Raw genomic sequence first — 27,465 nt, forward strand, 5'->3', positions numbered from 1 at the left:
AGCTGTTACACTGCGGGCTGTATGAATGCAGAAATGCCCTGCTGTTATACTGGGGATTGGTGTACACAGGCAGAGATGAGCTGTTACACTGCGGGCTGTATCCATGCAGAAATGCCCTGCTGTTATACTGGGGATTGGTGTACACAGGCAGAGATGAGCTGTTACACTGCGGGCTGTATGAATGCAGAAATGCCCTGCTGTTATACTGGGGATTGGTGTACACAGGCAGAGATGAGCTGTTACACTGCGGGGTGTATCCATGCAGAAATGCCCTGCTGTTATACTGGGGATTGGTGTACACAGGCAGAGATGAGCTGTTACACTGCGGGGTGTATGAATGCAGAAATGCCCTGCTGTTATACTGGGGATTGGTGTACACAGGCAGAGATGAGCTGTTACACTGGGGGGTGTATGAATGCAGAAATGCCCTGCTGTTATACTGGGGATTGGTGTACACAGGCAGAGATGAGCTGTTACACTGCGGGCTGTATGAATGCAGAAATGCCCTGCTGTTATACTGGGGATTGGTGTACACAGGCAGAGATGAGCTGTTACACTGCGGGGTGTATCCATGCAGAAATGCCCTGCTGTTATACTGGGGATTGGTGTACACAGGCAGAGATGAGCTGTTACACTGCGGGCTGTATGAATGCAGAAATGCCCTGCTGTTATACTGGGGATTGGTGTACACAGGCAGAGATGAGCTGTTACACTGCGGGTTGGTCGTATGAATGCAGAAATGCCCTGCTGTTATACTGGGGATTGGTGTACACAGGCAGAGATGAGCTGTTACACTGCGGGGTGTATCCATGCAGAAATGCCCTGCTGTTATACTGGGGATTGGTGTACACAGGCAGAGATGAGCTGTTACACTGCGGGCTGTATGAATGCAGAAATGCCCTGCTGTTATACTGGGGATTGGTGTACACAGGCAGAGATGAGCTGTTACACTGCGGGGTGTATCCATGCAGAAATGCCCTGCTGTTATACTGGGGATTGGTGTACACAGGCAGAGATGAGCTGTTACACTGCGGGCTGTATGAATGCAGAAATGCCCTGCTGTTATACTGGGGATTGGTGTACACAGGCAGAGATGAGCTGTTACACTGCGGGTTGGTCGTATGAATGCAGAAATGCCCTGCTGTTATACTGGGGATTGGTGTACACAGGCAGAGATGAGCTGTTACACTGCGGGGTGTATCCATGCAGAAATGCCCTGCTGTTATACTGGGGATTGGTGTACACAGGCAGAGATGAGCTGTTACACTGCGGGCTGTATGAATGCAGAAATGCCCTGCTGTTATACTGGGGATTGGTGTACACAGGCAGAGATGAGCTGTTACACTGCGGGTTGGTCGTATGAATGCAGAAATGCCCTGCTGTTACTCTGGGGATTTTTGGTTAGAAGCAGTAAAACGCTGCAGCACTGTCAGTCCTTCTCAGCTGCTTCAGCCAACCCACTGCACTTCTGCTGTGTGCTGGCCTGGGACGTGGGGTGTTCCTGCAGCGTTACTGCACAGATCTTGTTACTGCAGCCAGCTCAGCTCATGTGCAGAGAACTGCAGGGCAATGCTGACCTGACTGCTGGCTGGGCTGACACAGAGCTGCAGGAAACCCAGCACCACGGCTGTCCCTCAAAGTGCTTCACGTAACTGGAATATTGGTGCTGGAAACCTAACTGGAGGGGGAACACAGCCCTCTGTGTTTCTTTTCTTCTCCACGGCTGTTTTCAGGCAGCTTCACACATAACCCGGGGTGCGGGGCTCAGCCCTCCCCGCTCGGAGCGGCCCGGCCAGTCCTTCGGGAAGGATCAGCATCACCGCCCTCGCCCCGCACTGCAGCATCCCGGCCTCACCTGCCGGCCTCACCTGTCCTTCCCTCCCTATCCTTCCCTCCCTGTCCTTCCCTCACCTGCCCTTCCCTCACCTGCCCTTCCCTCACCTGCCCTTCCCTCCCTGTCCCTTCCCTCACCTGCCCTTCCCTCACCTGCCCTTCCCTCACCTGCCCTTCCCTCACCTGCCCTTCCCTCCCTGTCCCTTCCCTCACCTGCCCTTCCCTCACCTGTCCCTTCCCTCCCTATCCTTCCCTCCCTATCCTTCCCTCCCTATCCTTCCCTCTCCTGCCCTTCCCTCACCTGCCCTTCCCTCACCTGTCCTTCCCTCCCTGTCCTTCCCTCACCTGCCCTTCCCTCACCTGCCCTTCCCTCACCTGTCCTTCCCTCCCTGCCCTTCCTTCCCTGTCCTTCCCTCACCTGTCCTTCCCTCCCTGTCCTTCCCTCACCTGTCCTTCCCTCACCTGTCCCTTCCCTCACCTGTCCTTCCCTCCCTGTCCTTCCCTCACCTGCCCTTCCCTCCCTGTCCTTCCCTCACCTGTCCTTCCCTCCCTGTCCTTCCCTCACCTGCCCTTCCCTCCCTGTCCTTCCCTCACCTGTCCTTCCCTCCCTGTCCTTCCCTCCCTGCCCTTCCCTCACCTGTCCTTCCCTCCCTATCCTTCCCTCCCTATCCTTCCCTCACCTGCCCTTCCCTCCCTGCCCTTCCCTCACCTGTCCTTCCCTCACCTGCCCTTCCCTCACCTGCCCTTCCCTCACCTGTCCTTCCCTCCCTGCCCTTCCTTCCCTGTCCTTCCCTCACCTGTCCTTCCCTCCCTGTCCTTCCCTCACCTGTCCTTCCCTCCCTGTCCCTTCCCTCTCCTGCCCTTCCCTCACCTGTCCTTCCCTCACCTGTCCTTCCCTCCCTGTCCCTTCCCTCCCTGTCCTTCCCTCTCCTGCCCTTCCCTCCCTGTCCTTCCCTCCCTGTCCTTCCCTCCCTGCCCTTCCCAGGTTCAGTCCCCTTCCTGCTGGCCTGTCTCAGCCCTGACGGTGCAAACAACACCTGACAAATTCAGGGTTGCACCTGGAGGTACTTTAGGTTTTGACGGCACTTCGGGTTTTGGAGGTACTTTGGGTTTTTGCTGCTTGAACACTACTGTGACAGCCATCTGACCCTCTACTTCTGAAAAATTTGTGGTGGAAAAGAGATCCAGCACCTTCTGTTTTGGCAAAAAAATATCCTATAAATATGTACAAAGTTATTCATGAGGTCAAGTGTTAGGACTTGGAAAAAACCAGTATCATAGACACTGGGATTAAAAAAATGTCAGAAGTATATCATAGCATTCATAATTTTTTGGTCTCCAAAGCCTTATGTCCCCCACTATATGGAAATACTCTCTAGTTAATTGATTTAATTTTCTTAGCCCTATCCACATACCACCTAGATATTTCATTTCTAACCCAACCAAATTACTGATAAAACACAATACAGGGACTGAATGTTTTTTAGTCATCTCTTTGAGTTGAACACTTTAAGCATTTAAAAATGAAGTACAGAAGGAAAAGACTTTAGTTCTACATTATCATAACCCTGTCACAGGTTAGGAGGCTTTGCAGGTCAGTTTTCCAATGTAAGATAAAGATATATTCAGCTTATTTTCATACATTTTTTCCTTTTCCTTTTATTTTAGGCCATACGAAAAAGGAGACCCCCCATCATGTATCAAGTAAAAATTGAGCTCTTTGTACATGTTCAAAACAATCATCACTCAAAATTTAAGTTTAGGGAAATTCTACTGCATAAGCATGTCTGAAAAAATGAAAAAAGATAACATTATTTTAAAAGTCAAAACAAGATGTCAAAATTTGAACTATGTGGTATAAGCACAAGCCATTTGTGCTAAGGATTTGAGAGAAGTACAATTGTGATTAATTTTTATGAAATCTGCAGTGCAATAATGTCATTGAAATAGAACGTGGAAACTTCTTATGTTAGTTCCTATATTCAGAGAAGCTGTAGTCTACCAGGGGGTTGCCACAAGTACAATATCATTGTAGTTTGCCCTGTTATCACTTTTTAATTACAGAACTTCTGTCATTTTAAAAGTGCTCTGAGTAACTGAACACATATTAAAATTGTCCTCAGTTTATTACAAAGGAAAAAAAAGACAGGTGAAGGTCATAATTTCCTAATGTTGCATATAATTTAAAATTGTTCAGTAAAGTAAGAATCTACAAGAACTTCTACCCATCTCCTTGAGTTATTTGTCCTTTTACATTTCTTCTCCTGTTGTATAAAAAATTGCACAAAATTTCTTTCTACTAAGAGCAGCAGTAATTTTAGTGGTCCTTGGGGATCCCTGAGGCCAGTGGAAGGTGCGAAGTCCTTCTCCCCTTCCCACAGGCTCTGGGGCACAGCCTGCACGGGTTCACATGCAGGTGAAAGCTCTCTTGGCAATATTACACTTGAACTTGCACCGCAGGCTCAGGCTGGGCGCAGCCCCTGGCGCTTGGGGCCAAGAGGAGGATAGAGCCTCTCCTGCTGCTGTGACTCCCACACACGAGCTCCCCATCCCACAGTGGGGGACCTGCAGCCCCCACCCAGCCCTGCTGTTCACATCCCAGCTGCAGGGAAACAGCTGCCCTCAGCCTCAGCTCCTCCTCCTTCTAAAGCACATGCGACACCCAGAGAAATTCCACGCCAGGTTTTAGCAGTAGGCAAAATATGAGCCTAAACATATTTTATGTGTTTAGGAATGTTACGGTTCAGGAAAAAAGGATTGGTTACTTTAAATGGCCACTGAAATAAAGAAGAAAGAGGATAAGAAAAATATGTCAAAGTAATAGTAATTTACAGCTCCTGGGTGTTTAAAATTGCAGTAAATCAGAGATATATTTTGCCACAAGAAACCAGAACTACTGTAACATGGGTAAAATTTCTCCACCCATAAGACTATTAACATTTATTCAATCCTTTTCTTGAATATTACTCATTCCACAAAAGCTCACAATTTAAACTTATGTCATGCCACCAAAAAAACCAAAAAACCAAAAAACCCCACAATCAAATTTAAAAAACCAACCAAACAAAAAAAACCCAACCCTCCCCCACCCCCCAAAAAACCCCCACCAAAACCCAAAAAACAAACCAAAACCTAAACCCAAACCCAACCAACCAAATCAGACAATCCCGATTGAGAAGAGCTTCACCTTTTTTGACCTGGTGAAGTAGAAGTAGTGAGAGCGAACCGAACTTAGAAAGCAAGAGAATTTACTTTACTTCTAATCTGTAGCTCCTCCAGGGCCAAGAAAGGCATAGGCAAAATACCCAGGGTTACAGATGACAAGTGACTGTGAAAAGGAATCTTTGGCATCTGAAATGACGGAAATAGCTAAGGAAAAAAGGAAGCTGAGGTTGGGGAAGAACTTTGAGTGAGACTGTGCCTTTCCTTCAACGCTGAAGTAAAAATGTTCTTCTGGAAAATGAGAAACAAGTATGTTCATTTCTCCTCTCAATGGCAGAAAATGTCTTTTCATGTAATTCATTGATCTGATAGATTCTTACCTCAATTCCACGAGGAGGGCTCTGAATGCTTCACAGAAGATGATCTATTTACCTCCAGAATATTTTAGTGACATGGGGCAGATAGCAAAGACAGAGAAACGAAATTACGGACAGATGTGACACAAATCAACCCTGGTAAAGCACAAACTGAAGCCCACAGCCTAGATTGTGTTACTGCAAAGCCATCTTTCCAAAGCCAATTATGCCACCAATTAAATACACCATAATGAGAATTAGATCAGCAGCTTTGGAGGTTACTTACCTGTCTTTGTTTTTTTAATACACCAAACGTCTCCCTAGCATGCAGGACAGTTTGGGGAGGGGGTTGTGACTGTAGGAAAAGGTACTAACTCTGCTGAACAGCTGAGGTTACAGTGCACATCTTCCTGCCAGGACAAGGATGTACACCTTTGGTAACCCAAGCTCAGGAATAAAACAGCAAGTGAGAAATAAATTCTTTCCACCAGACATAAGCAGGCTGTATTCTTTTTTATGAAATTGAGAGTTAAGATGGTTGCCTAAAATACTTCACAACGTGATCTGATCAACAGGTTTAGCCCAATGCTGACAACAAACTGAATGGTCTCTCTCATCTCTCTGTAAGGCTCAAGGGCAGACAGGAAGCTAGTTGAAGGACACCTTTGTCCTACCTGTCCTTAAAAATTAAAGGGAAAATTTTAATAACCTATCCTATCTTCCTAAATCCTTAATTAAAAAAAAAAAAAAAAAAAAAAGGTCCAGGCAGAAGGAATGCACTAAATCTATCTGAAAATACAGATAAAATAAATCACTGTCACAAAGGAAGTTTATAATCTAGTTAACATATAAATATACAAAGCAAGTCAAAGAACTCGAACAGGCAACTGTGGATATTGCCAACAGAAAATCTCAGCACACCATACATACATCTTCAGTATCTTCAGGACTCATATGACAAAGTCACTGTAGCCAAATGAAAAAGAACAAATGTATAATTCATGAGGAATAGCTTTTTAACACACCAGAGCTTTTGGCTGTCTAAAAATAGTTTTTTTAGACAGCCAAAAGCTCTGGTGTGTTAACGTGTGTTAAAGTGTTATAGCGAAACATAAAAAGCAGTATTATTGTCTCTAAGACTACAATCGTATTTTATTTTCCTAATATTGCCCTCAGTAAAACCTATGGTTTGGAGCTCATTCCTGTCTTCTGTAGACCTTTTCCTCCTGTTGATTTATGTATCTTTACTGGAAGGCTTTAGAAAGGAGTATGTTTACTAGAAACATTCCTTTGAGCTACAATTTTTTTTTATTATTATGGCACATATTTGACACACAAATTTTGTGTCACAAAATGATCACAAATGCAGGAAAATACATCCCCCACAGTCAAATATTTCTCCTATGATACACCCTGTATGTAAGATAAAACAATAGCTGAAAATTAATGCAACATAAAGAGTGTCCAAGCCTCACCTTCACCTGTCCTCTGGATAAATTTTCAGACTTCCATCACTTTTTATTTGTTTCTTCATTCAATGTAAACAGCTGGTATACAAATGAATTGCAATGTTATTATGAGAAATAATCTGGTTTTAAAGTTTGTGCCAGAATTGCAGGACATAAGTGCTAAATGACTGGACAAATCTGGACAACAGGAGCAAATACCAGAAAGGAAACACATATGCACACTCTGGTAAAAAAAAATAAATGCAGTACTTGCATGATCAATTATAGATGATCTCACTTTTTTTTTAACATAGCTGGCAGGTAGCTTTGAAAATGAAAACAGATGTCATCTAGCTGACAAGAAAGCACCTCTTATAGAAGATTAGACACAAGTACCCCATTAAAGTTAAATACTAGAGACTTACATCTTCATGTTAATACACATACTCCAAACCTGCTGCAGCCCAATGGACACACAGTAGCTCAACCCCAGAACTGTCAGGCTATATTATTTTCAATACAGTAATTATTTCAGTGACCTACTTTTTCTGTGACCAGCTTTCTACTCTAGGCAAGAATCAAAGCACAAAGCAGGAAATTTTTATTAATGTTATCAAAGATTCCCTCTCTGGTTTAGACTCTACACTTGAGTCAACAGGAACGAAACTTGATGTGGACATTCTTGGTAAAATTCTACTGCACACCAAAACAGAGGTTACAGAGGCAGAGGCTTCCCCTGTAAGAAATGTGGTTTTACGTTTACTATTTTTTTTCCAGGAGTTGGAGCAGTAGACATACTTTTGCCAGTTGAGGACCCACAACATGAGAAAAATTGTGGCTTAATCCAGCTCATTACTTTCATTTTAAAATGTACCTTCAGTTGCAGAAGAAGGGCAAATAAAAGTGGTCACAGCATTCAAATGTCCTGTTTATTAATTCAAATTAACATAGGCTTACTATTACTATTTGACTATTACCCTAGTTTCTTCTTCACTTCAGAGCAATAAATTCCATTGTTGGTGCCATGTATCATAAAAGGGGTGAGATTCTGTCCTAGCAGATCGGTTTCCTACCAGCAGCTGGAGAGCACCATAGGAGCAGCTGGAATATTCAAACCTTCATCACTTTTCAGGTTGTGAAAACTAAGGACCAAACTTGTGCCTAAACAAATGTTTTGCATGTATCACCAGTAGAAGTATTAGTTCATTATTTATCTTCCTATATCTGGGAAGAAGCCGCCATCCCAGCTGCCTGGAACCATTTCACCGTCAAAACTGTCACTACTTTTAAACTTGCCAAGGGCTACTTCTCTGAGCTCTATTGTCACTGACTCATCAGATCTGGAATGATGTCTCTGACCTTTGAATCAGTTGTCTTATTTCTCTTTTGACACCAATGACAACTAGAGGAAAAATTTAGATGAAACACTCAGATAATAACAGTGAAAGCAAGCTGACAACGCCAAATCCATCCAGGAAAGCATCAGTTCTTAAAGATGCTGAATGCTCTGTGTGAAATAAAGATGCTCTCAGCAGTTGCTGCTTCTTTGGGATTCAGTTGTTCAGCTCTAAATATTTTGACTAAAAAATTAAAAAGCAGAGGGATACCTGCAGCCTTCTCCGGTGACTTTCAGTGCACACAGAAAAGTCAAAGACCTTGCATAAGAGCCAGTTTTACATAAGGCTCAAATCTCTTGTACACAGTGAGGCCAAGGAAGGAAATCTTACGGAATACTGGGGAACAGCCAGTACTTTTCATCTGTCTCCCACCACCACTGTATTCACTGCACCTAGCTAATTGTATCTCTCAAAAATTGTAACTCTCAGAAATCAAACTGGGAGGATGCTTCCCCAGGCAAAATAATTTGATCTGTCCATGTCCAATATATTTTCCCTTTTGTTAAAGTGCAACAAAAAATATTCAAGTTGTATAACGTAGTGCAATGTATAATTAACTTTGCACAAAGCCCAAAGTTTTAAACTTGAATATGGATAAATGCTAAGCTGGTAAATGCCTATTTGGGGTCATCAGGCCTGAAATGCTGTGCTGAACTTTAAACAGCCAAAATTCACCCAAGCTATTGATTTGTATGATGGATCTTTAGGAATTATGGTCCCCTCTGTGAATCCCTTTGAGCTCCCCCAGGCAAATGGAAGACTGGACTTTCACACTAACCACAAAGGAAGGCAGCTCTTACATTTGCTCACAAATCACTTCTGAATAACTCTTCCTCCAGTGTCTGTCTTTCTGATCTTTGGTCTCCTTGCAGTGTTTCTAAGATGAGGACATCAACCCTCCTTTTCCTTTTTTGTCTGTTTTCACTGGCAGAGATTATCAGAATGCGGTAGCAAGCATTTCAATAGAAAATAAAATACAAAACTCAAAGGACAGCGCTACCCTGAACTGTCAATTACAATAAAACATGAGTATGTAACAAATCTCAGCAAGACAAAACCATTCTAACGTACTGGTAAAAATTGAGTGCTGGAAAAAATGCACTTTGGTAATATGAAATGCATGAAAGGAAAAAGGGAGAAATGCCAAAGGAGGAAAGAATTTCTCCTACTTCTGTGTCTTCTTGAATAAATGACCTATTTCTGAATTCTCCCAAAGAACTACCATCGTTACAGATTTTTTACAACAAAGTTCAAACTGCAGATTAATCTGATATTACTGGCTATATTAGAGAGAGAAATTTCCCTTAAAATAAGCAGACACAGACATTGAGACATTGATGACTACTAAATGTCAAAAATTAATGCCATGTTGTAAAACAATAAATTAAAAAGACTGTAAATGCATGATGCTGCCTCAGAATAGGTAATTCATGTACAGAAACAGAAAGACTTTAGTACTGAATGAAAGATTTGTGCTCCAAGCTAAATGGGGTACCAGTGCATCCATACAATATGGGGTAAAATCCTAAGAGATAATTATTTGCTCCAAACAGAAATTTTTCTCACTCCCTTTCTAACCAGTCTCAAATTTTTCTTTTGAAGTCTTCTGTCTGTGCTTGATTTGGGAATTATTTTAATTTCTGTTCTTCGAGTAAGGATGATTTAAGATCCTCACTCACCTGCTTATAGGCATTAAATTATATTTTACTTTTCTTGGGCTGCCCTTTTAGTGAAGTAAATATGTTGTTTCTAATAGGAGGTTTAGGATAGGTTTTGATGGAAACAACAATCTAATTATACCTCACATTTTCAATGTAATAAAGTAAATAACAGTAAAATTTTCATCGCATACAGAATAAGAAAAGAATGAGAGTGAGCATAGTCTCCCATTCAGTCTAAAGCAGTCTATAGTTAAAAAAATAAAATCACAAACCCAGCTTGAATATTTGACTTAATTCTCCTCCATTTAAAAGTTCTCTATGCTCAAAGCAATCATCCTGCATATGTATTTTCTCTAAATCTAGTACTAGTGACTTCAGGAAATGTCCATCAGGCTAACAACCACCGTGGAACTGTAACATCTCATGTTACTGAACCAGACAAAAAGCAGCCAGCACAGCAAACACATGTTCTGTACTCTGAGGGGATGGTACAGATATTTGTGATGCATTACTGAATGGAGTTTACTCTTGCATGACTTCAGATTTTTAAATATATATTTTTCAAAATGCTGCAGCATATAATATGAGGTTTCCATAAGCACCATGAGTTCTTCCTTTGCCCCTTTTCTGACTTACCTCACTGTTAGGCTTTGAGTGCTGAGATCTCAGTTTGTCTGTCCAGTCACATGAAACCCATGTCCAACAAAACAACCGCAGATAACCATCTCAATAAAAAGAAAAGGTAAAGGTTTGGAGATTACATTATACTTACTTAATAACGTGTTTCATCCAAGGAGAAACTGTGTTATTACTTAGGCAGGCTGAGATTTTCAAATCTGTTTTAAGGACGTGTACACCACAACAAGGCATCCAAAGCTCCTGGACATTAAAAGTGTTATTGACTCGAGGAACAACTGGGACAAACATTGGTTGCCAGAGATAGTTAGCACTGAACTACAGTTCTTAAGGTCAGTGGCATTTTGCTTTCCAGGTGTGGAAAAAAAAAAAAAAATTCCTACAGGGACACTCTGTTTGTTTAAAACATCCAGATAACTCAAATTCTTAAAATTCTGTTTAAAGTTACTGAATTATGCAAAAGAAATAGCATCTACTTACCATATCAGTGTGTTGGGATAGGAATCACACATTTCAGATTCAAATATTTTTGGGTAAAACAGGTTTCCAAATATGTAAATACATTCAGAGATTCTGTGGAGACAAAAGAGAGGCAACATCAGTGTTTGTGCAGGGTCTGTTGCTTAGGAGTGCTACAGAATACAGTTACAGTATTCCAGTGTTATTATATATTAGCGCTAATGACAAATTTGAAAACCTCTTTTTATTAAAAAAATGGGAATTCTGGTATAAGGGTTTTTTAAATTTCATATAGAGTCAATCTGCCTCTTTTAGGAACACCATGTCCTGGAAAAAATGCCTTTTTTGGGGGTTGTTTTTTTAAACAAGAGAACAAGAATTTTCTATTCAGCTACAATAATCACTTTCCAACTAGCACATTCATCAAAGAATGAGCAATTCACTAGGGTAACATATGCAGAAGCTTGCTTGTATATATTCATATTGTCTTCTGCCTGAAAAGAGTTAAATAGAGCATATAAATGATGAATACAGAGCGTCTTGGGATACAAAACAACTAAAATGGGTTAATTAGTGAAAAACATGCATCAGACTATAAGGCTCAACTGTAAATGTTACGGTTTTTTAAACCTATTATATCTGCTGATAGTATTTGGGATTATGGATAATATATATAAAAAGATGTTAATTTCCAAAAAGGAGCTGAATGGGACATATTAAATAGTAAGAAATATTCATTGTTTGAATAACAGTTCAGATGCATTCGCATTAAACATACATTAGCGAATACATTTCCTTGACACGCTCACATACACGCGTAATACGCAAGTGACCTAGAAAACACAGCCACTGTATAATCAATGACAGAAATATTGAGACAGATAAGCCCCGAGATCTTTGATCAAACCTATTCTTGGGCAAACAAACAAACCAACCACGTTTTGGTGCGGGATCACAGTGTGCGGAGCAGCGGCAGCGTGCCCCCGGCAGCTGCTGCCCGCTTTCTGAGTGAAGGCTGTCTCCCCCTTTGTGCTTTGTCATGGCACAGAGAGCTGACCCAGCTGCTGTCACTCTGACAAACGAGAAATAACACGCTCAGGTTGGTAAAAGGATGAGGTTTATACAGAGAGGAAATGTGATCTCTGCTCAAGTGCCGGCGAGGTGGTTTAGGATTTTAAGGACTTTTTCTTTACCTAAAAGTGACCTGCACAGTGCTGTTGTTGCAAATTTTTCTTATACTCTTCGTGTTGGCAAATCGGTGAGATTGGCAAGCTGGCTGAAGTGAATACTAACATACCATTGGTATTTAACTGAAAATGCTTTGAGTTTTCTCCTGTGGTTCCCTGCTTGGTTTGCTGTGTTTGTGTCTCTGGGCTTCTGAAGAAAGAGACACCAGAATAAAAGGGATCAGTCTCCTCCAGGGTCTGCAGTTGAAATGACTCCTGAGAGCCTGAAATAAGCTCATTCAAGAGAATAATAATCCCTTGGTTAAAACAATCTTCTGGAACTGAGAAAATCTGGAGCCATAATACTGTCTCATAAAGTCTTTGAAAACCATCATGACGTAGATGTGTTGCTCCCTGTGACCTGTGATCACCCATTTTAAATTTATCAGTACAATGTGCTCATACAGAACCCCAAAAAGGAGAGTGATTCAATGCTGATAGAAAAAACATGAACTTGTGACAGAGCAGTAAAGTTTGCTCCAATTAAAATAAAAGAATTAGTGAAGCATTTAGGAACTACCTATGGCTTTTAACATCAGCATTAAAGTGAAGCTGTACAGTCTTGTTTTAAGTTACCCGTTTTTGAAGTAAAAATGACATAATTCCAAACATGTAGACAAAGTCTTTTCATATATGGATGTTCTCAATTTGGGTTAGGCAATTGACATTTTAAATATGGGTTGGAAGAGGATATACATCAGAGTATGCAGATAGAAATGTTAAAATACATATTTTATTTTGACAAGTAAAAGCTCTGTCAGAAGGTCTTTGATTCACAAAGCTGGAATACATTCATAGTTTTGAAGTATGATCCTTTATCATATTCACTTCTTAGACAAGTTAATGTCTTCAGTACAAACAAATGCACATCAGACAGAATCTGAGCCTGATTTGCTTGAGGGGCTGTAAGAATAATAACAAAACCCACTAATATTAAGTAGATTTAGCATGAAAGGGAATGATTTTTTCAGTCTTTTCTTATTTGTCTGAAAAATAAATTCTACCATTATAGTATGTAATACATGAGGTATCTATTAATAATCACATTCAAATTAACAAGTTATTCATTCTAAAGTGTTGTCTAAATATTTCCTATTGTCCAAATATAACTGAACAGTGCCATTCAAAAAAAAATTCAGTAAAATACAAAAAAAAAACCAACTCTGAAAAAGAAAATACTAAATATTTCCATTGGAGAAACCAGATTGCAGCTGATGCTCAATAAGAAGCTTTATAAAGAAGACCACTAAATCTCTGCATCTTCTGGAAATGCCACCTTTTCAGCACTAATATTATCTCAAGCCCTTTATAAATGCTGCAGTTGCAGACTAATTTTTTTTTTTAACCTTATTTTCAGCCATCTTTGATATCATCCTGATAGATCCAATATAGCATTTAGGTTGGACATTAGGAAGTTTTACGTGGAAAGGGTGATTGGGCTTTGGAAAAGAATACCAGGGAGGTGGTGGAGTCACTGTCCCTGGAGGCGTTTAGGGAAAGACTTAGGATGTGGCACTCAGTGCCATGGTCTGGTTGACAAGGTGCTGTGGGGTCACAGGTCTCCATGATCTCAGAAGTCTTTCCCAACCTAACTGACCCCGGGATTCTATGCTCTGTAATTATGTATAAAATCCATAGAAACTAGGAGTGTAGCAGAAGTCTGACTTTTTTTCTCCTTCTCCATAAGTAAATTCATTTCAAATTACTGAGTCTCTGCTACCCCCAAATGTGGCCTGCAGTTCCTTATTACACCCCAGGATGCTTCTTTATGTTGAGTGCCAATGGTGTGAGCTTTGTACCATCAACACTAGCTAGGAGCATTTTAGGGCCCTTACACTTGAATTGTTGTACTAATCCTTGGTGCCTCTGGATGTATTAAAGGGTAACAAAATCACATAAAAGGTACTTAAATGCTGCTTGCAAAATTGGGCTGATATATTTATAACAGGCTCTGAAAGCCACAAATTTGATGAACACCACAGTGAAACCAGAGGTGAAGCTGCAAAGTTCCTCTGACTGATGTCTGAACAAGATGCAGCAGTACAGTATTTTGTGATGACAGCGTGTAATAAAAATGGGTACAACAGAGCAGAAATCTATCCATGGAATTTGCATTCCCCAAGCAAAGACAAAGCTACCAGACAGCACAGTACCTGTGGTACTGTCTACATCATCTTGCTAAATACCAACATTCCTCTGCACCCATGACAATCTTTAAACCAAACACAGATAAACAGAAGCCAGAGAATTCACCCATGTAAATTTTCCAATACAGTTTTCTGTATGAAACTTCAAAAAATCGAATTATCTGTCAAAAATCTGTACTGTTTCCAACCTTTAACATGACCTGTCTTGAGGCAAGATATGTTTTATTACAGTATGAGCCAACATGCACCCAAACTGCCAACAGATAAACTGGTGAAAGCTATCCTTCCTTCTGTTCTATGTCCTTGTGTAGTCAGCTGTGGGCTGGAATAAAGTACCAAGACTCCCCAAAAACAGAACAATGAAAAGGCTTTCTCACCTCTCATTTTGAAGGAGAAGATAATTTTAATCCCTCCTTAAATCAAAATTAAAGCCTTTCAAGAGCAAATCTATTTTAAAATCACAAACAGACTAGAAAGATTATGCATAGCACCACCAGCAATATCTCCTTTTTCTCTGGTTTCTACTGCTGTGTTGTATATGGACTGGAGCTTCCATGAAGCTTATATAAAGACTTCATTAATCTGATAAAAATATCAGCAGGTGTAGGAATGAAATCAGACAAACCACGAGGTGGTGTGCAGAGAGGTTTGTGAGGGTTTATCCAGTGGCAGGGAGACAGAAGGCTTGTGGGCTCAGGTTGGCTCAAGCCCTTGTTGTCATGCCAGAGTGGCTGGGGCCAGTTGCCAGAGGGGGTGTTTTAGAGAGGGCTGAAATCCTCAGGGTGGTTGTTTGACGGGAAACATCAGTTATCACCTTGGTACCACTGCCTTATAGAAGTCAAAATAGGCAGGCAGAGCAGGAGGAGGATCTGAAGTGTGAACATACAGAAGCTTCCCTGCTGGTGGATGGGATGGTGACAGTACGTTATTTCTGCAGCCAATGGGGGAAGGAAAATTCCTGTGCGCTTTCAGGAGGATTTTTGGATGTAGAGCCCTATTAAGACCTTGAAGCTAAATCCTGTGCCTCCACACACGCACAGCGGTTCTTCGGTGTTATTTCTTGGGCATTTCCCATCCCAAATACAGTGTAAACTGAACATTTCCCAGAGTTAGCTATGGTCAGTGAGCAGTTGTGTCAGCTGTGCTGTTGCACAAGAGTCAAGATGTGCCCTGGCTGTACGTTGGAGCTCTTCCCTGTGCTGCAGCACACCCAAACACAGACAGGAGGTACTGGCGATGCATCTCTCGGTAGATGGTCAGGTAAACTCTCAGAAGAAGCCCTGGTTTTTTGAACCAGTGTTTTGGCTGTCTAACACTTCACATAGTCATCATCTGTCTCTTTGGGTATGTTTCCTCACGGTTTTGGTCCAGTAGAAGTAGTTTAAGTTATTAACCTGATCCTCATCTAACAGTTCTCCTGCTCCTGGAACAGCTCCCTGCCTTCCTCCTGTGGTGACACAGTGGCCACTGAGAATGCCAAAGGACAGGACAGCCTTCTGCCACAGCTCTTGCTCTTCATACAGGCATGACAAGAAATTTTTCTTATTTGCTTGCAGCTCAGAGAGGCCCCAGATATCACCAGAAACAAACCCGTTCACATAGACAAAAGCTTCTTTAGGAGACAACTATGTCTTTCTGGAATAGTTTAAAACTTTATCACAGAATAAAAGACCTAAATGGCAATAGCTTTATCTTATTCTTGGCTAGAGGCTTCCATTGAGTATCTTTTCTAACATTTACTATTCTAAATGAAAGAACAAAACATAGAAGCCTACATAAATTGTCTACTAGAGACCCTGCAATTAAAAATATAACCAGGAATAACTCTGCATTAGAAAATAAACTGTGAAGTTTGCCTTATTGAAATCAAATGTCTTAGCCACAACCACAAAGAGTCTGCATTTTCATAGTAAAATTTCGGTTCCATTAAGAAAATAGTTTCCATATTAAAAACAATTGGCTTGCTGCAAACAAGTTTCACTAAGTTTCTTACTAAAAGAAAATGTAAGAATCAATTAAATGCTAAAAAAAAATAAAAAAATAGGACACCAAGAAGAGATGTTAGCAGCTACACACTCTAGAGTTTAGACTGTTCTAGTAGATAATTAATATGGTCACATTATTTAAGTAAAACATCATGCATCCTGCCACATGTCATTCCTTAACCAGTCAACACATGTGAACTATGCCTACAGGACAGAAAAACAATTGAGAATCGTGGATTTTGTAGTGAGATGAAAATGACAGATACCTTTTTAAGTGAGGAATAGAATATAGGATTGAGGAATTTGCAATGGTCACTTAAGGTAAAAGGATGACCATATGATGTAGTATTAAATATTATCAAATTAACAATAATTTAGAATAATTAATAAAAATATTAATCATTAAGTTATTAATACCATATGAAGTATTATTAAACATGTTTAGATAAATGCCCATGTTCTCATTTTTTATGCTTTGTCAGATTGCATATAAACTGTAATTCAAATAAAAGACATAAAACCATGCAACCACTATGTCAAACAGCCTTGTAAGTAACTGAGTAATTCCATCATCTCTCAAATTTAACTTTCACATTAGTGGTCATGCAACCTGATAACAAGGTAGGTAAAACAGTTCAGCTTAGACCAAACAGAAGGTTAATCAGGGTTAAAAAATATAATCAAATCCTGAGAGTAATTCCAGTAATTACCATGTCTGAAGAAAAAAAAAAAAAACATGTTGTTTCTTTATTTCATAACACTTGCTACTAATTACAGTAGGTTTTCATTATTTATATATCAAAAATATGGGCCCTTGTCTAGGCACACAGTTACCCCGAGAGAAACACGCTGCCCACATGTACCCAGCTTCCCAGAATCACAGAATGGGGGAGGCTGGAAGGGAGCATAGCGAATCATCCAGACACACCTCCTGCTCAGGCAGGGTCACCCCAGAGCACACAGCACAGCATTGCAGCCAGACAGTTGTGGAATTCTCCAGTGAGGGAGACTCCACAGCCTCTCGGAGCAATCTGTCCCTTTACATGGTCACCTGCACAGTAAAGGAGTTCTTCCTCCTGTTCAGCTGGAACCTCCTGTGGATCAGTTCTGCCCATTGCCTCCAGCCCCACTGAGCAGAGCCTGTGCTCTGAGCCCTCCCTGCAGTCACTGACAGAGCCTGGCGAGGTCCCCTCTCAGTTATCTCAAGGCTGAACAGTCCCAGCTCCCTCAGCCTTTCCTCGGAACAGAGATGCTCCAGTGTCCTCACCATCCTTGTCACCCTCTGCTGGGCCGCCTTCAAGAGCTCTGTGTCTTGTGCTGAGGAGCCCAGGACTGGGCACAGCACTCCAGATGTGCCTCTCCAGGGCTGAGAAGCGGGGTAGGATCAGCCCTTGTGTGATGTCAATGCTCCACCCAACGCACCCCAGGATCCCATTGGCCTCCTTGGGCACGAGGACACACTGCTGGCTCACGGACAGCTTGTTGTCCACCACGACCCCCAGGGCCTTCTCCACAGAGCTGATTTCCAGCAGGTTGATGCAGCAGTGGCACTTGAACCCGTGTGCTCAGCGAGAGGACTAAACAGGCATTGTCTCTCCTCCTCCTCACATGCCTTGGGCATGTAGCCCCATTTCACAGTGGTGGGATCTGTGCAATACACTTCCAAGTGGGATGTGTATCTGCCTTTGAGAGTGCAGACAATACAGCCTGTTTACTAAATGCTTTGGTCCATGACAAAGCATTTTTCAGAAACCTGTATTATGTTCACCCTGTGAAGACAGTTTGGAATAAATGCAAGTACAATAAATGCAATGATCACATTTTAACTTGACAAGAGAAGGACTTTGTGTTTGCTACTAAATTTACTACAGAAAACCAGTTGTCGATTTTCTTCCTCTTTTTACAAATTTTTTTAATTGTCAAGACATACTAAGGATGTCTCTGTCCAGTTTCACTAAATACCACCTTGTGTAACTGTGAACAAACTATTCCTGCAAGAAATTACCTCTGAAAATATGTTTAACATTTCATCAGTCACCCAGATTACCCGATCAGCCTGAAAAGTCTGTATTGTCCTGAAATAGTTAGTAAGGAAGACGTGAGAGTCAGAGAGAGGACACAAAAAAGAAAAACAGAATTTAGCAGAAAGGAGCATGGTTTGGGTTTACCTAAAAGCAACAAACCAGAGAATGAAATCCTGTTGACCTGCAGTTTTATCATGCTTGGAGAGCACCACTTTTGTCATGTAGGACAAGGGAAGGCCCTAGATCAGGGGCAGTTAAATACACTTGGCAGTTTTAAAGGATATGACTATGTCCTGAGGGTTTCCAATTTGGCCTAGTGATTTTTTAATAAACTCTAGAGGACCTTTTATCTGTGCTTTGTTTCCAGTGAAGTCACATCAAAGGAAAGAATGGATCATTTACATGCACTTGGAAGTTACTCACCATATGTCTGGGACAAAGGTACTACAGCACTTCTTGAACACTCTCTACTCAAGCCCTGTCACTAAGATGAAATTTGTACATGTATAAAATCACCTCCAGAAAATTCACAGGCCACCCACAGTCTCCTTTTTTCTTATCTCTGTTCAAAGTCTGCAGCCTCTAGAAGCCCTCACACCAGTCTCCATGGTTTGTGCTCCCAAACATCTGCCCAGCCACTTCAACACTGGGCTGCAGCAGGGTCTTTACATGAAGGCAGTGAAATGCCACTGTGAGACTGATACCCTTGATACAATGACTGATAACCTTTGTAGTGTATCTGGACTCACCAAGAGGTTATTAATTTTATAACGACCTTCTTGAGCCTGCGTGCAACTCTATAGGTGAGAAGAATGAATGTTTTGGCAGAAATCTCTCTTAGGAAGTAGTTTAAATTAAGCTAGTTCACAGGAAACCTTTTGATAAACCAAAATTGAAACTTCAGATAAAGACCTGAAGCTTCTAATTCCCTTAGTTGTGAATGCTACATTCAAAGTTTCAAACACAGTGTTTTAAGAGACAGACTGTGGAAGGCATAGCTCTGAGTCATTAATTTTCTCCATTCACCAGGGGGAAGAATTAGTTTCAAACCCACTTGATCAATAGTGATACTAAAACTAAAGAAACTTGGAGATTATGAGATCACAAGATCTGCATGAATTTTTATTGTTAATTGTTAGTTTTCTCATGTATTGACAAAGTTTGGAGACATTCCAACTTAATTTTCATTTTTCAAGCCAATTCTGGAATAAAACAGAAGAAATATAATGCTCAGCACTTGAGGACTTATATCAAATAGATCACTCTGTGGACAACAACTACAGTAACAGAGCAAAGATGATGTTTGAAATGATTAAATGTTGGCTGGTGCAAAGGTAACTGCAGCACAGTCTCTTCAGGGACATGCACAGGATGTTGGCATTGAGAGCCACAGTGCTCTTTGCTAGGACTGAGTGGGAAGGGAAACCAAACACTCCTGGTGCACCTTTCAACATCAGCCCATTGCAGACTGCTGAATCACTGACACCAAAGCGGAGACAGAATTCCAGGGAATGTGAGCATAGATCTATCCTCAGAATCCAAACAAAATCTCATTAAAAAACCAACCAGCCAACCAACCAACATCACCACCACCAACAAAAAAAAAAACAAAAAACCAAACCAAACCAAACCAAACCAAACCAAACCAAAAAAATCAAACCCAAAAAGCCCAACCCAAAATAAGCTAACCTAAAAGTGTTATACTTACTACAATCTTATCATTCTCTGCCTGGAACCCCCTCTATATCTACAGTCACGAATTTAGGAGTCCATCTTTCTATGCAGGTTCCTCAGTGGTTTTCATCTGCAAATTTATTAATAAAGCTTGGTCTTTGTCAGCCTGTGTCTGACAGATTAGATGTAATTAAAGTTTAACAGTCTATTTCATATCTCTTCAAGTTATACTTCTTTACAGCTCATAATATTTTTTATAGGTAATAGTCTTTAATGAGCTGCAGCAAGATCTTTCAGAAGGGTTGGATATTTCCAGGGAAAGAGAATATTTCATACATAAGTAAGTAAAATCACCCAAGGCTTCATAATAAAAGTGAGGTAGGGTCAATTTCTGATGTAGGAACATGTATCAGTATGAAAACAAGAATCTAAAGAATCGAAAGCTACAATTTCTATTTAGATATAAAATCTGTGCAACTTTAAAAAAGTAAATAGGTATTATGCTAAAGCTGATTAAAATAAAATAAACCAAAATAAATCTTGATAATATTACTATAATCAACTGTGACTTCCCCGAGATCCTCTCTTTGAATACAAAAATATAAATTAAAGGTTATGAGAATTAAGAATAAACTATGGCCAGAAGTGGTTTTTAAATATTTCAAGACATTTCAGAAAATGGTATGACATTTCCCCTAAATGCCAAATAAAACCAAGTATGACTATGTATATCCATAAAGTAAGGCACGTAGTCTTAACATCCAACACCTATAATTAAAAAATGTGCATCTCTAAAATAGCAACAATTTAAACTGTGAGCCTATTTGTCACTAAACACATGAGAAAAAAAAAAAATCTCCAGCCATGTCAGCAGTGTTAAATTTTCACGATTTGGAAATGCAGTCATCAGCTTTGCTGAAAAACAGCCACTGAATCAATCAGGCTGTACAGAACAGCACATTTGTTGCACTTGGTATGCATTGACAAAAGATGAATTCTTTGCATTGTTAGAAGGACTGACTGCTTCAGAACAAACCACCACTGTTCAAACTTATCCAAACAAGCTTGAAGAAAACTAGAAAAGAGCACCTGAGGGATCTGTACATAAAGACAGTTGAATTGGAACTGAAGTTACATGAACTAACTACTGTGTGGTGGAGCTTTAACTACCTCAGACAACTCCTCGGTCTTGTTTGTAGCAGTGATATTCCACTTTTCAAAGTTCTGGTTTCATGTATGTTTCAAGGCACGCAGGTTGCATGTTTTTGGTCTTCAATAAAAACTATGCTGCTATCACATGGTGACGGGTCCTTCACATTCTTTCCCAAGCTTGTTCAGATTTAGCTTCATTTTCAATGCAGTAATTTATGATTTTAAATAACTGTGCCACACAATAATCCTGTGCAACACGTGACATTCAGGAATGGCTACAGATGGAGCTTTCCCATAGAAAAAAAAAATGGATGATTATGAACTGCACCTGTTTCTACCAGCCAGACTGTAACTGTAACTCTTACACTGCACTAATAATGATCAGATTAGCATTTAACTGTTCTGACCAAACGGTTGGTATAAAGTGGGGCACACACACCCCCTGAGATTTGAGCCTGCAGCAATTAGGCACATGTGTCACCACATGCACATCCTCAGTCCCACTGGGTTGTCAAACAAGCTCTGAGCATAAGAGAGCAAGGTAAGTTCATACGAGGAGCCACCTTGGTACCTCTGAAGCTCTGGCTGGAAAGGTTTCTTTCCAAAGAATGGGCTGAGGGTGGAGATCGTTATTCAAGTGTCACAGAAAGGAGAAAAACAGGGGAACTGAATTCCTGTTGATGCTCTAAATCTAGATTAGAAATAAGATTTAGAAATAAAGCATAATGACATTCACACAGCCAAAAGTACTATGCCGGAGAAGCCCAAGTGAGAATGAACATACAAGATGAGATGAAGGGAAATGGTCTTTCAGGGGACTATTTTTGCAATAAGAGAACTCGAAAAACTCCAAAATCACAGCTACTACTATGTTTTCTTGTGGTATTTTCTGAAGTTTACTTACTTCAGTAAAAAAAAAAAAATGGCTGTCTAATCCTGTACAACATTTTTTTGGGGTCAAATCATTGTAAGTTTTTACTCTTCACCAAGTACTACCTAATTAGTTATATGTCACACACATATATTTAACTCTGGATCATATTTATCTGAGTAATACATACATTTTTCTACTATCTTGGTATTAAAACATACAATTAGATCAAATAATAGCTTTCAAAATACTTCAGTGCGACAGCACTTCCATAAAATTGGCCCATCATGGTTATTTTCAGACTTGGAAAAAGACTAAAAATGTCACTTGACTGTCTGAAATGTTACATCAGTAAACTTCTGTAAATAAATGAATAACACTATATTATGGCCAAATGGGAACAGTCCTGCCCACAGAAGGGTGACATAATTAAATCTGCTACAAAGTATATTCTGTGTTGGATGCTTCTTTCCCAGCCTTAGGAGACAACATCAGACGCTTTCAGAAAGGATTGTTGGGTTTCTTAAGTTCTTGAGGAAGCCTGATCTTAGCTATCAAAGAGTAACTTCCTTACATGGTGTTTTTGAGCATTTGTCTTACATGCAGATTGCTGACAAACACAGGCACAGCAGCATGACTAGGTGACTGCATTGTTTTTACCATTACAACTATTTTAACAGCACTGCAAATGAATTATTGTATTTTTGAGGGTAAATAATGCTATTCAAGTGTTCAAAATTCTAGATTCATAGGTGAGGTGTGCTTTCCAAAGATACAATTGCAATAATACAAGTTGAGGCAGAGGTAGGTACACTAATTTTCAAGGTGAATCTGTGTCCAAATTTAATACTGGTGGGATTAATATTTTGTTCCACCCTTGTATTTCATACCAATTTCCTCCTGTGATTGTAATTTGGTTTTATTTTGGGATTATAGTAACTGACAGCTTATTCATGAATTAGGTCCTACATACTGTTTGCGACAGCTGTAGACTTGAATCATCCCCTGTGTGAGCAAAACACAAATTTCATAGACGTGCATCAAACTGTGTTCAACCAAAATGTGAGATGACTGTTAAAACCACAGCCCCCAAGCCTTCAGCAAATGGAAAGCCTGTCATGTGAAATTCAACGTGGATCTTAATGTGTGGTGTTCTATTGAGCTACTGTACTTGATTCAGAACTAAATTTAGGTGTTAGAGAATAGAATTATCAACATAAGACCTTCAGGGGGAAAGAAGGAAAACAAGAATAAAGCAATTTATTAACACAGTGGTACTGAAGAACCTTTCCATATAAAGATAATGTCTTTTTTGTTGTTGTAAAAGTCCATGACCAGATTTATTTTTGATATTATTTAACTGATCTTGTCTTTGCTGCTCCTAGAGTCTTCACTGACATTGCTAGCATCTACAGCCTTTGGAAAAAATGACATCTTGGTTCAAACATGAAATTAATTGGCTTAGACAGGAAAGGAAAAAAAATAACTTACATGATTCTAGTCATGGTGGACAAAAAATCTCAGCAATCAAAAAGTTTACTGTAAAGCATATTGGAAAAGTGCTCATGCACAAGAACCCGGGTCAATTTTCTGAAAAAGCTCGAGGGTTTCCAGAATATCACTTGAACCTGAGATACAGTATACAAACTTGGGATATGGTATAAACCTCCCTTGCTTTATGGCTATATCAAAGCTCACAAAAGCTTTGTAAAAGTTTACTGAGGCTGAAAAATTATCAGCACTTTTATATCAAAGCTTACTCATGCCTTCCAATAAAGGAGGAGAAGTTAAGTGCTTTAATACCACCCCCAGCAAGCAGACAGACATTTCCTCTAAATCAACCATTGCTGTTAGGTGCTGCAGAGAACTATTTGCTGCTTAGTTTTCCAATATTCTCAGCTTTCACCAATCTGATTCATTTACTCAGAGCTGCTGTAATTTAAGATCTGGATTCACTGCAACCACCTCAAAGATTGTGGGGGAAAGGCAATTGAAAACTTGACAAAAATGTTAGTATTTGTCAGTTTTTTTGGCATTCACATTAAATTTTTAGAGATGAAAACCTATACTCTCATTTACATTACACTCACAGTTACCAAATATACTGATAATTCTGCAGAATTATTTTCAGCCCAGCAAGGTGAAGAGTTGTGGGGATAGCTGGCAGCATAGCAAAGGGACAAGGGACAGGGAAAGTGCAAGAAACAAAAGATAAGGGCAGAAGGAGTTTAATGCTGCAGGATGTAAATCCATTGGATTTACAGGCTCCATAAAGTTGCACTCTGGTGCTCATAGAAAAGCTTGTTTGGGTAAGCCACATACTGGATGGCATAGCTTCTGATAAGACAATCCTTTAAAATGCAGAGCCACACTGGATTGATGCTAGTTATAGCTGTGCTCCAGAGTTATTTCCATCAAAGCTCAAGCATCACTATCTTTAGAACTGGGAAGCAGTTACAGACTATTATACATCACCCAGCTCCAGTTGTACAAGCCCAATCCTTCTCAAGTCTTAGCATTTGGCCTTCATTTCTAGAGTGAGAGGAGATGAAACCCAAGGAAGGAGCTTCTCACACGGAGAAAAGTCTGGATTCAGAGCTGACCTTCTGGGGCCCTGGAGTCACATAATTTGTGAGCTAATGTGGAGAGGATATAGCTTTACTGAAGACAATGATCACAGTACTACTGTTCTTTTTCAGCACCACCGAAAGGATAATTCTTTAAGAAAGTGATAAAAGCACTCATGTCTGAACGTAAACCCACTGAGTTATACAGCAATTTATATGGGCAGCAAGAGGATTAAGGCCTGGGAGCTGCCACACTGAAAGCCAGGAGTAACAGAGCAGTTGCTTTATCCAACAGCTCCATCACCCTCAGTCAGACAGTGCACAAGGAATGTTTCCTCTGCACCCACAGGATGCTGTACCCCCATCAGGCCCAAGGAACAAAACTACTCAGTCTGATTCAGAGTTTTCAGGCTGCCAAGTGGCATTCATTCTCTGAGTGCGCACACAGAAACTCCTGTCTGTTCCTGCTTAGAAATACACCAGTGTGGGGTTTATATAAGGTTGGGATTAAGAGAGTTGGATAAAACAGCAACACATCCATCAGAAACTGAAATTAAGCCTCTTTGAACGTCTGAAGCAGAAAGGAAGTGGGTCACTCAATTATCTATGCTTAAAATTAGGCATTTAACTTATTTCAGCTTACATCAAATTCTTTAAATCGTGCATGGGAATTGACCAATCATTCAGGTTAAATATCTGAAGTAATGAGAACCAGGCATCTGAAGACAGACACGTATCAAAACTCACACTGCCTAATAAACAGGTTTTGATGTAACAATCAAAGAGGCATCAAACTTTTTAAGGGTCAATTCAAATTGCCAGTGTTTTGATGAGAAAGGCATAAAACCTAGTAGGTTGTTGCTTTCTCAGGCGTGTGCAGACAGCCTGGCTGTGTTGCTCTGTCACAGTCTCGTTACCACATGTTAAGGTAATAACAGAGAAACAGGAATGCAAAGTGTCAGGTATAAAAAGGTGCTCGGCTTCAGTGCTAATGCTACAAAGGTGGTGTTAAATTAAGGCCTAGTATAAGACCTTAACATTTGTTTTCTTAAGTTCAGAGCAGCTTAGAAAGATCAAAGCCAGGCTAATACGTACTAGTTTCAATGAAGTAAAGTATCAATTAAAACAAGCCAATATTAACATACGCGTGATTAACAATCATCTTAAAAAACCTGATTTGGTCAAGCATTGTTTATTCGAAAACAGGCCTCTCTCAAAAATATTCACAAAGAAAAAAAAACTAATACTTAAGTATCTCAAATTTACAGTTAACATTTATTTTTGGCTTTTTATTACATGAGTATTTTGGGAAGTGTTTAATGAGGAGAATGTCCTAATGATACAAGCGTTCTTGAATTGTTTTTTGTTTCATTCAACCATAGCACAAGCCAGCTGCTGATGTTAGATGTGGATTTGCTTTGATGTTCAGCAAAACATGGAAAATCCCCTTTCTACATCTCTTTCTAGTCCCACACTTTATGGCCACAGCGACCAAAATCCAGAGAGCCTCATATGTCTGACCTAACTGCTTGGGTTATGGAGCAAGAGGCACCTCTCTGCAGACAGAGAGCACTTTTCTAAAACCACACAGTTTGTTAGTATATCCTGTGCGGGTGGTGACAAAATGGTTCAATAGGACCTTTGTATTAAGCTTGTATTCCCCCTTGCTTCAGCACTCTCACTGATCGCTGCAGGACCTAGCAGCTTTTCTTTCCATCACCTATTCTCCCCCAGCACTTTCCCCGAGGTGACACATTAGCTAACTCCTGGGGCACTTTTCTGAAGAAATGTAGCTGTCGCTAGAAATAGGAACAGAACACTTTGGCTGATAAAAAACCCCAAAAACCTCTGGAAGTTTGTGTGATGCTTGGCTCAAGCATTTTCAGATCACCAGACTGCAGACAGGAAGGCATTTCCCCACAGGGCTGCCTGGCAGAGGTCTGTGGGACTGTCCTGCTCACACACACCCAGCCTTGCATCTGAGGCTCACCTGCAAATTTGACTCAGCAAGTCTCCTGCCTTCCTCCTGTGGCACACTGAAATTGCGACCACAGATCTTTTCTCATGGGTTTAAGCTTGTTACAGGGTATTAGAAGTGCTGTGCAGTCTCTGAGAGGAGGAGCAGAGGATGTCCCCCGGGCCCGCCTGGATTAACTGCTTCTTACACAGTTGTCAGTCTGACAGCCCACTTGGTCCTTCCCTTGCTTAAGTTTCTAACCTGTAAATTGTACACCCATCCCTTTTACAAGAAAAATACACGTTCTCAATTTTTTGAGGATTTCTTTCTTGTTCCTGGTTTTTTGTCTTCTCTTGGCAGTACCTTCTATAGATCCACTTTTTTCTCCTGCAAAGCAGTTCTCTTCAGAGATAAGGCAGAAGCAAAATCAAGCTTAAAAAACCCCAACCCTCAAACAACTCATTCTATTTAAACAGATGGCTTAAAACAATTGTTGAAATGCCTTATTATCCAATGTGAAACAACCTCTTTAAAAGGAAGAGCTACATTTCCTAACATCACACATATAATTTGCAGAAGCACAGAATTTGAACATGGAATCCCATCACATAAATTATTCATTTGTTGCCAAGGCAGTTTCCTGCAATGTAAGTTTGGAATAGTTGAAAAGTTAAAAAGGTTTTAAAGTCTGAAAAGTTTAGAAGTTAGAAAGGTTTTAAAACTTGTAAATGGGTGTAAGGAATCAAGCTTCCTGTAGCTTCTCAGCAAGATAAACCATATGGATATTAAAGCATGTTTATGTTTCTGTCTGGAACTGTTTTCTTTAGCTAAAATACTGTCTTAACTCAGATTAACTAAGACTAATTTTTGTTGCTTTTCTCATAACAATATAAATGAAATATTTGTATGA

General features: G+C 40.3%; 1 long non-coding RNA gene across 1 annotated transcript in view; it reads right to left on the reverse strand.

The window, feature by feature from the left end:
- The window catches only part of LOC136364643 (uncharacterized), a 191,537-nt gene that overhangs the window by 76,200 nt on the left and 87,872 nt on the right, over positions 1-27,465 (reverse strand). Inside the window, exon 2 of the long non-coding RNA XR_010744192.1 lies at positions 10,974-11,066. This is a non-coding gene — a long non-coding RNA (uncharacterized lncRNA). The remainder of the gene's footprint in view (positions 1-10,973; positions 11,067-27,465) is intronic.

This window comes from Sylvia atricapilla, chromosome 9, assembly GCF_009819655.1.
Source record: "Sylvia atricapilla isolate bSylAtr1 chromosome 9, bSylAtr1.pri, whole genome shotgun sequence".
NCBI lineage: Eukaryota > Metazoa > Chordata > Aves > Passeriformes > Sylviidae > Sylvia > Sylvia atricapilla.